The sequence below is a fragment of the Drosophila subpulchrella genome, unplaced genomic scaffold (genome assembly GCF_014743375.2).
Source record: "Drosophila subpulchrella strain 33 F10 #4 breed RU33 unplaced genomic scaffold, RU_Dsub_v1.1 Primary Assembly Seq385, whole genome shotgun sequence".
NCBI classification, from domain to species: Eukaryota; Metazoa; Arthropoda; class Insecta; order Diptera; family Drosophilidae; genus Drosophila; species Drosophila subpulchrella.
The window spans coordinates 34,619-46,197 of NW_023665606.1; the positions used below are offsets into that span (position 1 = coordinate 34,619).

Sequence of the window (11,579 nt, forward strand, 5' to 3'; positions counted from 1 at the left end):
GCATAGAAAACCATACAAAAGTAAAAAAAAATTATGTATAGAAAAAAATATACATATATTTATATAAGTGAATCGTATGGATATGGCTTATAGGTATAATACCTATAAGGCATAATAATGTATAACAAGTAAATATACATTGAAATGTGAATGCATTGTATGGATATGGCATATAAATGCCATATATATAGAAATAAATTGTATATCAATGATATAACAATTATAAACCTAGTGAGGGGCGGCACTAGTGAATGAATCGTATGGATATGGCTTATAGGTATAATACCTATAAGGCATAATAATGTATAATATAATAAATATACATTAAGATATGAATGGATTGTATAAATATGGCATAGAAATGCCATATACATAAGAATAAATGGTAGAATTTACCCATATATCACTGAAACACGATATATAAACCTAGTGATAGCTGGCACTAGTACTGTAAACAGGCACGCAATAGTGCGTGGGGTAAAAAACTACTATAGGGAGGTGGTCGTTGGCGGGCCCCTCCTCGTATTGGTCAAAACTTATGTTATGCATATGAATTTGTCAATACTATATAGAACGCCAAGCATATCCATATAAACTATGGATATGCATAGAAATCCATACAAAAATAAAAAAAAATTATGTATAGAAAAATATACATATATTTATATAAGTGAATCGTATGGATATGGCTTATAGGTATAATACCTATAAGGCATAATAATGTATAACAAGTAAATATACATTGAAATGTGAATGCATTGTATGGATATGGCATATAAATGCCATATATATAGAAATAAATTGTATATCAATGATATAACAATTATAAACCTAGTGAGGGGCGGCACTAGTGAATGAATCGTATGGATATGGCTTATAGGTATAATACCTATAAGGCATAATAATGTATAATATAATAAATATACATTAAGATATGAATGGATTGTATAAATATGGCATAGAAATGCCATATACATAAGAATAAATGGTAGAATTTACCCATATATCACTGAAACATGATATATAAACCTAGTGATAGCTGGCACTAGTACTGTAAACAGGCACGCAGTAGTGCGTGGGGTAAAAAACTACTATAGGGAGGTGGTCGTTGGCGGGCCCCTCCTCGTATTGGTCAAAACTTATGTTATGCGTAAACATATGATTTTGTCAATACTATAAAGAAAACTTGTTTTGTACATACAAAACTAAATGAATTATATGGATATTGAAAAATAAATGGCATTATATCCATATAATGAAAATATACTTGTATTCTCTTATTATAAGAGAGAATACCGTATAGTTGGTTGGCAAAGACAATTGAAAATACCCGAATTGCAGATGATGGGTTCAAAAACTACTATAGGGTGGTGTAGCAAATAATATGAAGATGATATATCCATATAATGGATATACACTAGTATTCTCTTATTATAATAGAGAATACCATATAAATGGTTGGCAAAGACAATTGAAAATACCCGAATTGAAGTTGACGGGTTCAAAAACTATTATAGGGTGATGTAGCAAATAAAATAATGAAGATATATCCATATAATGGAATTATATGTGTATTCTCTTATTATATGAGAGAGTACCAAACGGTTGATTGGCAAAGACAATTGAAAATACCCGAATTAAAGATATTGGGTCCAAAAACTACTATAGGATGGTCAATGGGCCGGCCATCTACTATTGACGTGACAAAATACTGTCTGTCGGTAGAGAAGATATTAATCCGTCAAATTTGTTTCTTTATTCATTTATGAATATGAGACTTGGCTCCACGGTTAATATTTTAAGCCCAAAGATAATAATGTTGAAACAAAGGCCAAGGTTTCTATTATACATAGAATAACAAATTGTTTCCGAACTTTATCGTTAATCCAAATAAATAATTACAATTGAGGCAGGCTAATAATGATATATATTTTGTATTGATAATCTTGATATATATGTATATTGGTCTGCCATTATCACATACTGAGTTATGTGATAATTCCCTGCGGGGATAAATTAAAAGAGGTGTCCCTATATTAAAAGAAAATAATATATATATATATTATTTTTTCTAACGTACATATCATATATGCGCTCGGTTTTATATTATATATTACCAAAGAGTCTTATATGAATATATACAGATAAATTTTAAATTTATCATCAAAATACAAATGATTTAATTCAATATTTTATATTGGTTAAACAAAAATTGTACATGTGTGGATACAATAATGACGTATGTCGAACAAAAAAGATATTTTAGAATGAAATATGCAAATATAAAGAAAATTATTACGTATTACGAAAAAAAATATTGTGTTTTTAACATCAATAATTAAAAAACTTGTTATTATTAGTGGCGGAACAAGTATATATTGTGAAAACAACAAACGTATACGAATGCTATATAAAAATGGCCGTATTCGATAGAAAACAATCTATAAAATTTATATTGCTAATTTCTATTCAAAAATATGAATGAAATATGAATAAAAACATTATTCTGGTTGATCCTGCCAGTAGTTATATGCTTGTCTCAAAGATTAAGCCATGCATGTCTAAGTACACACGAATTAAAAGTGAAACCGCAAAAGGCTCATTATATCAGTTATGGTTCCTTAGATCGTTAACAGTTACTTGGATAACTGTGGTAATTCTAGAGCTAATACATGCAATTAAAACATGAACCTTATGGGACATGTGCTTTTATTAGGCTAAAACCAAGCGATCGCAAGATCGTTATATTGGTTGAACTCTAGATAACATGCAGATCGTATGGTCTTGTACCGACGACAGATCTTTCAAATGTCTGCCCTATCAACTTTTGATGGTAGTATCTAGGACTACCATGGTTGCAACGGGTAACGGGGAATCAGGGTTCGATTCCGGAGAGGGAGCCTGAGAAACGGCTACCACATCTAAGGAAGGCAGCAGGCGCGTAAATTACCCACTCCCAGCTCGGGGAGGTAGTGACGAAAAATAACAATACAGGACTCATATCCGAGGCCCTGTAATTGGAATGAGTACACTTTAAATCCTTTAACAAGGACCAATTGGAGGGCAAGTCTGGTGCCAGCAGCCGCGGTAATTCCAGCTCCAATAGCGTATATTAAAGTTGTTGCGGTTAAAACGTTCGTAGTTGAACTTGTGCTTCATACGGGTAGTACAACTTACAATTGTGGTTAGTACTATACCTTTATGTATGTAAGCGTATTACCGGTGGAGTTCTTACATGTGCTTAGATACTTGTATTTTTTCATATGTTCCTCCTATTTAAAAACCTGCATTAGTGCTCTTAAACGAGTGTTATTGTGGGCCGGTACAATTACTTTGAACAAATTAGAGTGCTTAAAGCAGGCTTCAAATGCCTGAATATTCTGTGCATGGGATAATGAAATAAGACCTCTGTTCTGCTTTCATTGGTTTTCAGATCAAGAGGTAATGATTAATAGAAGCAGTTTGGGGGCATTAGTATTACGACGCGAGAGGTGAAATTCTTGGACCGTCGTAAGACTAACTTAAGCGAAAGCATTTGCCAAAGATGTTTTCATTAATCAAGAACGAAAGTTAGAGGTTCGAAGGCGATCAGATACCGCCCTAGTTCTAACCATAAACGATGCCAGCTAGCAATTGGGTGTAGCTACTTTTATGGCTCTCTCAGTCGCTTCCCGGGAAACCAAAGCTTTTGGGCTCCGGGGGAAGTATGGTTGCAAAGCTGAAACTTAAAGGAATTGACGGAAGGGCACCACCAGGAGTGGAGCCTGCGGCTTAATTTGACTCAACACGGGAAAACTTACCAGGTCCGAACATAAGTGTGTAAGACAGATTGATAGCTCTTTCTCGAATCTATGGGTGGTGGTGCATGGCCGTTCTTAGTTCGTGGAGTGATTTGTCTGGTTAATTCCGATAACGAACGAGACTCAAATATATTAAATAGATATCTTCAGGATTATGGTGTTGAAGCTTATATAGCCTTCATTCATGGTGGCAGTAAAATGTTTATTGTGTTTGAATGTGTTTATATAAGTGGAGCCGTACCTGTTGGTTTGTCCCATTATAAGGACACTAGCTTCTTAAATGGACAAATTGCGTCTAGCAATAATGAGATTGAGCAATAACAGGTCTGTGATGCCCTTAGATGTCCTGGGCTGCACGCGCGCTACAATGAAAGTATCAACGTGTATTTCCTAGACCGAGAGGTCCGGGTAAACCGCTGAACCACTTTCATGCTTGGGATTGTGAACTGAAACTGTTCACATGAACTTGGAATTCCCAGTAAGTGTGAGTCATTAACTCGCATTGATTACGTCCCTGCCCTTTGTACACACCGCCCGTCGCTACTACCGATTGAATTATTTAGTGAGGTCTCCGGACGTGATCACTGTGACGCCTTGTGTGTTACGGTTGTTTCGCAAAAGTTGACCGAACTTGATTATTTAGAGGAAGTAAAAGTCGTAACAAGGTTTCCGTAGGTGAACCTGCGGAAGGATCATTATTGTTTAATATCCTTACCGTTAATAAAAAAATTTGTTTTTATTATAATAATATAATATATTATAGTAATACAAATAAAATATAAATTGCCAAAAATATGATCTTTTATAGATCAAATATAAAATTTCGAACAAGCAAATCGAAATAATAATTGTAATAATAAATATATTATTGCATTAAATAAGAGATAAATAAATAAGCAAAAGCAAACAAATAACAAATTCGAACAAGCAAATCGAAATTATTAAATTTATTTAATATTATTATTATATTGTATATTAAATGCAATTAATTAATAAAACACTGTGTGTATATGGACCATAATATACACGCGTTGCGATATGTATTGTTCATCTCAGTTATGCGCATACATTGGATAATGCAACAACCTAAAATGTACAATGTTGTACCTGATTATTACAGGTTAATGTTTTATATAAATTTCAATATATATCGCTAAAAAAAAGTATTAATACCGTAAATGCCATTTAAAAAATACTTGATATATTATTGGTTATATGAAACTAAGACATTTCGCAGCATTCGTTTTAGGTATAAAAATCAATTTATTGAAGGAATTGATATATGCCAGTAAAATGGTGTATTTTTAATTTCTTTCAATAAAAACATATATGACAAAATTACCAAACCAATATATAAAACTCTAAGCGGTGGATCACTCGGCTCATGGGTCGATGAAGAACGCAGCAAACTGTGCGTCATCGTGTGAACTGCAGGACACATGAACATCGACATTTTGAACGCATATCGCAGTCCATGCTGTTATGTACTTTAATTAATTTTATAGTGCTGCTTGGACTACATATGGTTGAGGGTTGTAAGACTATGCTAATTAAGTTGTTTATATAAATTTTATAATGAAATTTTATAAGCATATGGTATATTATTGGATAATAATAATTTAATTATTATATTATTCATAATATTAACAAATATATGAAAAACATTATCTCACATTAGTAAATAATTTGAATGTGAAAAACGAAGAGAAATATTTTCTTTTTCAATCAAATAATACTGAGAAATGTCTAGCATAAAAAATTTATCTAGAATTGTCTCTTATTAAAGATTAGTAAATAGAAAGCCGTTGACAATATTATTATTCTTCGTTGATTCGTTAGACCAAACAAATGCCATACAAATATATAAAATATATAACGAATTTAATAAAATGTTTTATCATTATATATAAAGAATTAATTGCAAAAAAGTTATACACAACCTCAACTCATATGGGACTACCCCCTGAATTTAAGCATATTAATTAGGGGAGGAAAAGAAACTAACCAGGATTTTCTTAGTAGCGGCGAGCGAAAAGAAATCAGTTCAGCACTAAGTCACTTTGTCTATATGGCAAATGTGAGATGCAGTGTATGGAGCGTCAATATTCTAGTATGAGAAATTAACGATTTAAGTCCTTCTTAAATGAGGCCATTTACCCATAGAGGGTGCCAGGCCCGTATAACGTTAATGATTACTAGATGATGTTTCCAAAGAGTCGTGTTGCTTGATAGTGCAGCACTAAGTGGGTGGTAAACTCCATCTAAAACTAAATATAACCATGAGACCGATAGTAAACAAGTACCGTGAGGGAAAGTTGAAAAGAACTCTGAATAGAGAGTTAAACAGTACGTGAAACTGCTTAGAGGTTAAGCCCGATGAACCTGAATATCCGTTATGGAAAATTCATCATTAAAATTGTAATATTTAAACAATATTATGATAATAGTGTGCATTTTTTCCATATAAGGACATTGTAATCTATTAGCATACAAAATTTATCATAAAATATAACTTATAGTTTATTCAAATTAATTTGCTTGCATTTTAACACAGAATAAATGTTATTAATTTGATAAAGTGCTGATAGATTTATATGAATACAGTGCGTTAATTTTTCGGAATTATATAATGGCATAATTATCATTGATTTTTGTGTTTATTATATGCACTTGTATGATTAACAATGCGAAAGATTCAGGATACCTTCGGGACCCGTCTTGAAACACGGACCAAGGAGTCTAACATATGTGCAAGTTATTGGGATATAAACCTAATAGCGTAATTAACTTGACTAATAATGGGATTAGTTTTTTAACTATTTATAGCTAATTAACACAATCCCGGGGCGTTCTATATAGTTATGTATAATGATATTATATTATTTATGCCTCTAACTGGAACGTACCTTGAGCATATATGCTGTGACCCGAAAGATGGTGAACTATACTTGATCAGGTTGAAGTCAGGGGAAACCCTGATGGAAGACCGAAACAGTTCTGACGTGCAAATCGATTGTCAGAATTGAGTATAGGGGCGAAAGACCAATCGAACCATCTAGTAGCTGGTTCCTTCCGAAGTTTCCCTCAGGATAGCTGGTGCATTTTAATGTTATATAAAATAATCTTATCTGGTAAAGCGAATGATTAGAGGCCTTAGGGTCGAAACGATCTTAACCTATTCTCAAACTTTAAATGGGTAAGAACCTTAACTTTCTTGATATGAAGTTCAAGGTTATGATATAATGTGCCCAGTGGGCCACTTTTGGTAAGCAGAACTGGCGCTGTGGGATGAACCAAACGTAATGTTACGGTGCCCAAATTAACAACTCATGCAGATACCATGAAAGGCGTTGGTTGCTTAAAACAGCAGGACGGTGATCATGGAAGTCGAAATCCGCTAAGGAGTGTGTAACAACTCACCTGCCGAAGCAACTAGCCCTTAAAATGGATGGCGCTTAAGTTGTATACCTATACATTACCGCTAAAGTAGATGATTTATATTACTTGTGATATAATTTTGAAACTTTAGTGAGTAGGAAGGTACAATGGTATGCGTAGAAGTGTTTGGCGTAAGCCTGCATGGAGCTGCCATTGGTACAGATCTTGGTGGTAGTAGCAAATAATCGAATGAGACCTTGGAGGACTGAAGTGGAGAAGGGTTTCGTGTGAACAGTGGTTGATCACGAGTTAGTCGGTCCTAAGTTCAAGGCGAAAGCCGAAAATTTTCAAGTAAAACACAAATGCCATACAAATATAATTATATTATATAAATCAAGCTAATTAATATACTTGAATAATTTTGAACGAAAGGGAATACGGTTCCAATTCCGTAACCTGTTGAGTATCCGTTTGTTATTAAATATGGGCCTCGTGCTCATCCTGGCAACAGGAACGACCATAAAGAAGCCGTCGAGAGATATCGGAAGAGTTTTCTTTTCTGTTTTATAGCCGTACTACCATGGAAGTCTTTCGCAGAGAGATATGGTAGATGGGCTAGAAGAGCATGACATATACTGTTGTGTCGATATTTTCTCCTCGGACCTTGAAAATTTATGGTGGGGACACGCAAACTTCTCAACAGGCCGTACCAATATCCGCAGCTGGTCTCCAAGGTGAAGAGTCTCTAGTCGATAGAATAATGTAGGTAAGGGAAGTCGGCAAATTAGATCCGTAACTTCGGGATAAGGATTGGCTCTGAAGATTGAGATAGTCGGGCTTGATTGGGAAACAATAACATGGTTTATGTGCTCGTTCTGGGTAAATAGAGTGTCTGGCATTTATGTTGGTCACTTGTTCCCCGGATAGTTTAGTTACGTAGCCAATTGTGGAACTTTCTTGCTAAAATTTTAAGAATACTAATTGGGTTAAACCAATTAGTTCTTATTAATTATAACGATTATCAATTAACAATCAATTCAGAACTGGCACGGACTTGGGGAATCCGACTGTCTAATTAAAACAAAGCATTGTGATGGCCCTAGCGGGTGTTGACACAATGTGATTTCTGCCCAGTGCTCTGAATGTCAAAGTGAAGAAATTCAAGTAAGCGCGGGTCAACGGCGGGAGTAACTATGACTCTCTTTAGGGGAACTGGAATTAGGTATGCAGAAGGGGAATATTATTCTGTAATCATAAGTCATATCCTCGGATGTGCAGAAGGGGAATATTATTCTGTAATCATAAGTCATATCTAGATTCAAGTCGACTCAAAACCTCCTCGTGGTGTTCCCCGGTAATGTTTAACAGCTTGCTTTACTGTTTAACAGCCAATTTGAGCGGCGAATATATTTCCCATAGGGCTGGTTACCCTATGGGAAATCTTACATATTGGAACTACAGAAAGTAATAGAAACAGGCCTCGGATACTAGTGGAAAATTCGTTGACGACTCGACCCCCTGTGGATCTTTTCCCAGGGGATGCCCAATATGAACCAAGTGCAGAAGCTACTCCAGTCGGAGTGCCATGTACAATATGTGACCGGTCCTTTACAAGCAAAGAGGACTGGTGTTCACATGAGATCTCAACACCCAGACGAACTTGATGATATTCGTCGACGTGTTGATATCAAGGCAAGATGGTGTGAGGAAGAGAAGATGATGATGGCGAGAAAGGAGGTTGAGCTCACGGCAAATGGTGTAAGACACATAAATAAGCAACTAGCGGTATTTTTCACGAACCGTAGCGTCGAAGCAATTAAAAAGCTGAGACAGAGGGACGATTATAAGGAGAAAATCGAGCAGATAAGGGGGCAATCTGCTCTCGTCCCAGAAGTTGCAAATCTAACCATACGGCGCCCGCCCTAGTAATAGTGAGCAAAACCCCCAAGTACCAACGTCTGAAACGTCTCCAATCACACCATTAGAACAGTCGAACAGTGGAATCTTGTTGGCGCTACGCGGGTATAGCCCCGTAGTTTGTCCTTCCAAATGGAGAGCCCAAGAACTGCAAACTATCATTGATAGGGCGCAGATCGAGGGGAAGGAAACCACTCTCCAGTGCTTATCCGCTATCTTCAGGGAATTTTTCCGACACAGGGTGCAAGACGCACGCTGACGAGGCCGGCACGGCGGCCTCGGAATAGAAGAGAAAGCAGAAGGCAGCAGTACGCTGTCATCCAGCGAAACTGGGATAAGCATAAAGGAAGGTGCATAAGTCAATACTCGAGGAAACTGATGAGTCGGTAATGCCAAACCAAGAATATATGGAACCCTATTGGAGAGAGGTAATGACTCAGTCTAGCCAAGCTCTTGCGAACATAGTGACAAACAATGAGTAACTCCAGATTGATGGATGGAGAAATGAGCAAACTCGCGAAATACTGGCTTGAGAGACTGTACGGATATCACGCTAGAGCGCGAACTTACATCAGTCGCAATCTAGCTCTCCGGGGCCTGACGGAATAACTCCAAAATCTGCTAAGGAGGTGCCGTTAGGCGTATGCTTCGCATAATGAACCTAATTCTATGGTGCGGTAAATTACCTCGCTTTATCCGACTAGCCAGAACCATCTTCATTCCGAAGACGGGGACGGCAATGCGACCGCGCAAGACTTTCGTCCAATATCGGTGCCATCAGTCTTGGTAAGACAGCTAAATGCAATATTGGCAACCCGATTGACCTCATCAGTTGATTGGGACCCGCGTCAGCGGGGCTTCTTACCAACAGACGGATGCGCCGATAATGCGACGATAGTCGACTTAGTCCTAAGGAGTAGTCATAAAAGCTATAGATCTTGCTACATAGCCAATTTGGATGTGAGCAAGGCATTTGACTCTTTGTCACATGCATCTATATATAACACCCTAAAAGCTTATGGCGCACCGAAGGACTTCGTCGACTACGTACAAAGTTCGTACGAGGTTGGTGGTACTAGTCTCTGCGGAGAAGGTTGGAGTTCAGAGGAATTCGTCCCTGCTAGAGGAGTGAAGCAGGGTGACCCTTTGTCTCCTATTCTATTTAATCTGGTCATTGACCGGTTACTTAGAGCTTTCCCCAAGAAATTGGTACCAAGGTTGGAACTGCCATGACAAACGCGGCCGCGTTTGCAGACGATTTGGTCCTTTTTGCGGAAACTCGTATGGGGCTTCAACAACTGCTTGACAAGACAGTTAGCTATCTGGCTACTGTTGGACTCACCCTTAATGCCGACAAGTGTTTCACTATCGGTATTAAGGGTCAGCCGAAACAGAAGTGTACTGTGTTAGATCCACATACTTCCAAGTAGGCTTGAACGGGTGTCCGGCATTGAAGCGAACTAACGAGTGAAGTATTTAGGTATCATTTTCAATGCAAACGGGAGAGTGAAGTGCAACCCAGCCGAGGACATTGGTCCAAAGCTACAAAGGTTGTCACAAGCTCCTCTAAGCCACAACAGAAGATATTTGCCCTTCGAACCGTCCTTATCCCACAACTCTACCACAAGCTTACCCTTGGGAGTGTGACGATAGGTGTGTACGAAAATCCGACAAATTGATACGATTCTATGTGCGTAAATGGCTAGTTTACCACCGGATGTGCCAATAGCATTTGTTCACGCCCCCCCAAAGTGTGGGGGACTCGGGATTCCATCACTAAGATGGATGGCTCCTATGCTTCGACTAAGACGATTGAGCAATATAAAATGGCCTCACTTCGAGCAATCCGAAGTGGCCAGCTCTTTCATCGAGGAAGAAATGCAAAGGGCCCGAGTTAGGTTGCTAGCGGAACAAGGAGAAATGCATACACGTTCGGCAATAGAAGAGTATTGGGCAAGTAGATTGTTCGTGTCTGTTGATGGCAACGGTCTCCGTGAAGCGGGCCATTATGGTCCACAACACGGATGGGTCAGTCAACCCACGCGTTTGCTAACAGGAAAGGAATATAGAGACGGAATTAAACTGCGGATAAATGCCCTACCCACGAAGTCTCGTACTACGAGGGGAAGGCACGAATTGGATCGACAGTGTCGTGCAGGATGTGATGCTCCCGAAACATCAAACCACATCATGCAAAAAATGCTATCGCTCGCATGGGAGGCGGGTAGCTAGACACAACTGCGTAGTAAATCGAATCAAGCGGGGACTTGAGGAGAGAGGCTGCGGTGGTCATTGTTGAGCCAAGTCTGCAGGGCGAGTCCGGCCTCAAATAAACCCGACCTGGTGGTACTCCGACCAAATCACATTGATGTGATTGACGTTCAGGTGACAAATGACGGACACTCTTTGGACGATGCGCATCAGCGCAAAATCCAAAGATACGATACCCCGGAACATAAGACGCGAATTGCGGCGCAAGTTCGT

At 37.9% G+C, this 11,579-nt stretch overlaps 2 non-coding genes across 2 annotated transcripts; both read left to right on the forward strand.

Moving 5' to 3' along the window:
* Window positions 1–2,503: 2,503 nt before the first annotated feature.
* On the forward strand, window positions 2,504–4,498 carry LOC119561897. The gene has a single exon (XR_005221508.1). It is a non-coding gene; the product is annotated as a small subunit ribosomal RNA (ribosomal RNA).
* Window positions 4,499–5,157: 659 nt separating this feature from the next.
* LOC119561895 lies at window positions 5,158–5,336 on the forward strand. Its single transcript, XR_005221506.1, has one exon. It is a non-coding gene; the product is annotated as a 5.8S ribosomal RNA (ribosomal RNA).
* Window positions 5,337–11,579: the final 6,243 nt, after the last annotated feature.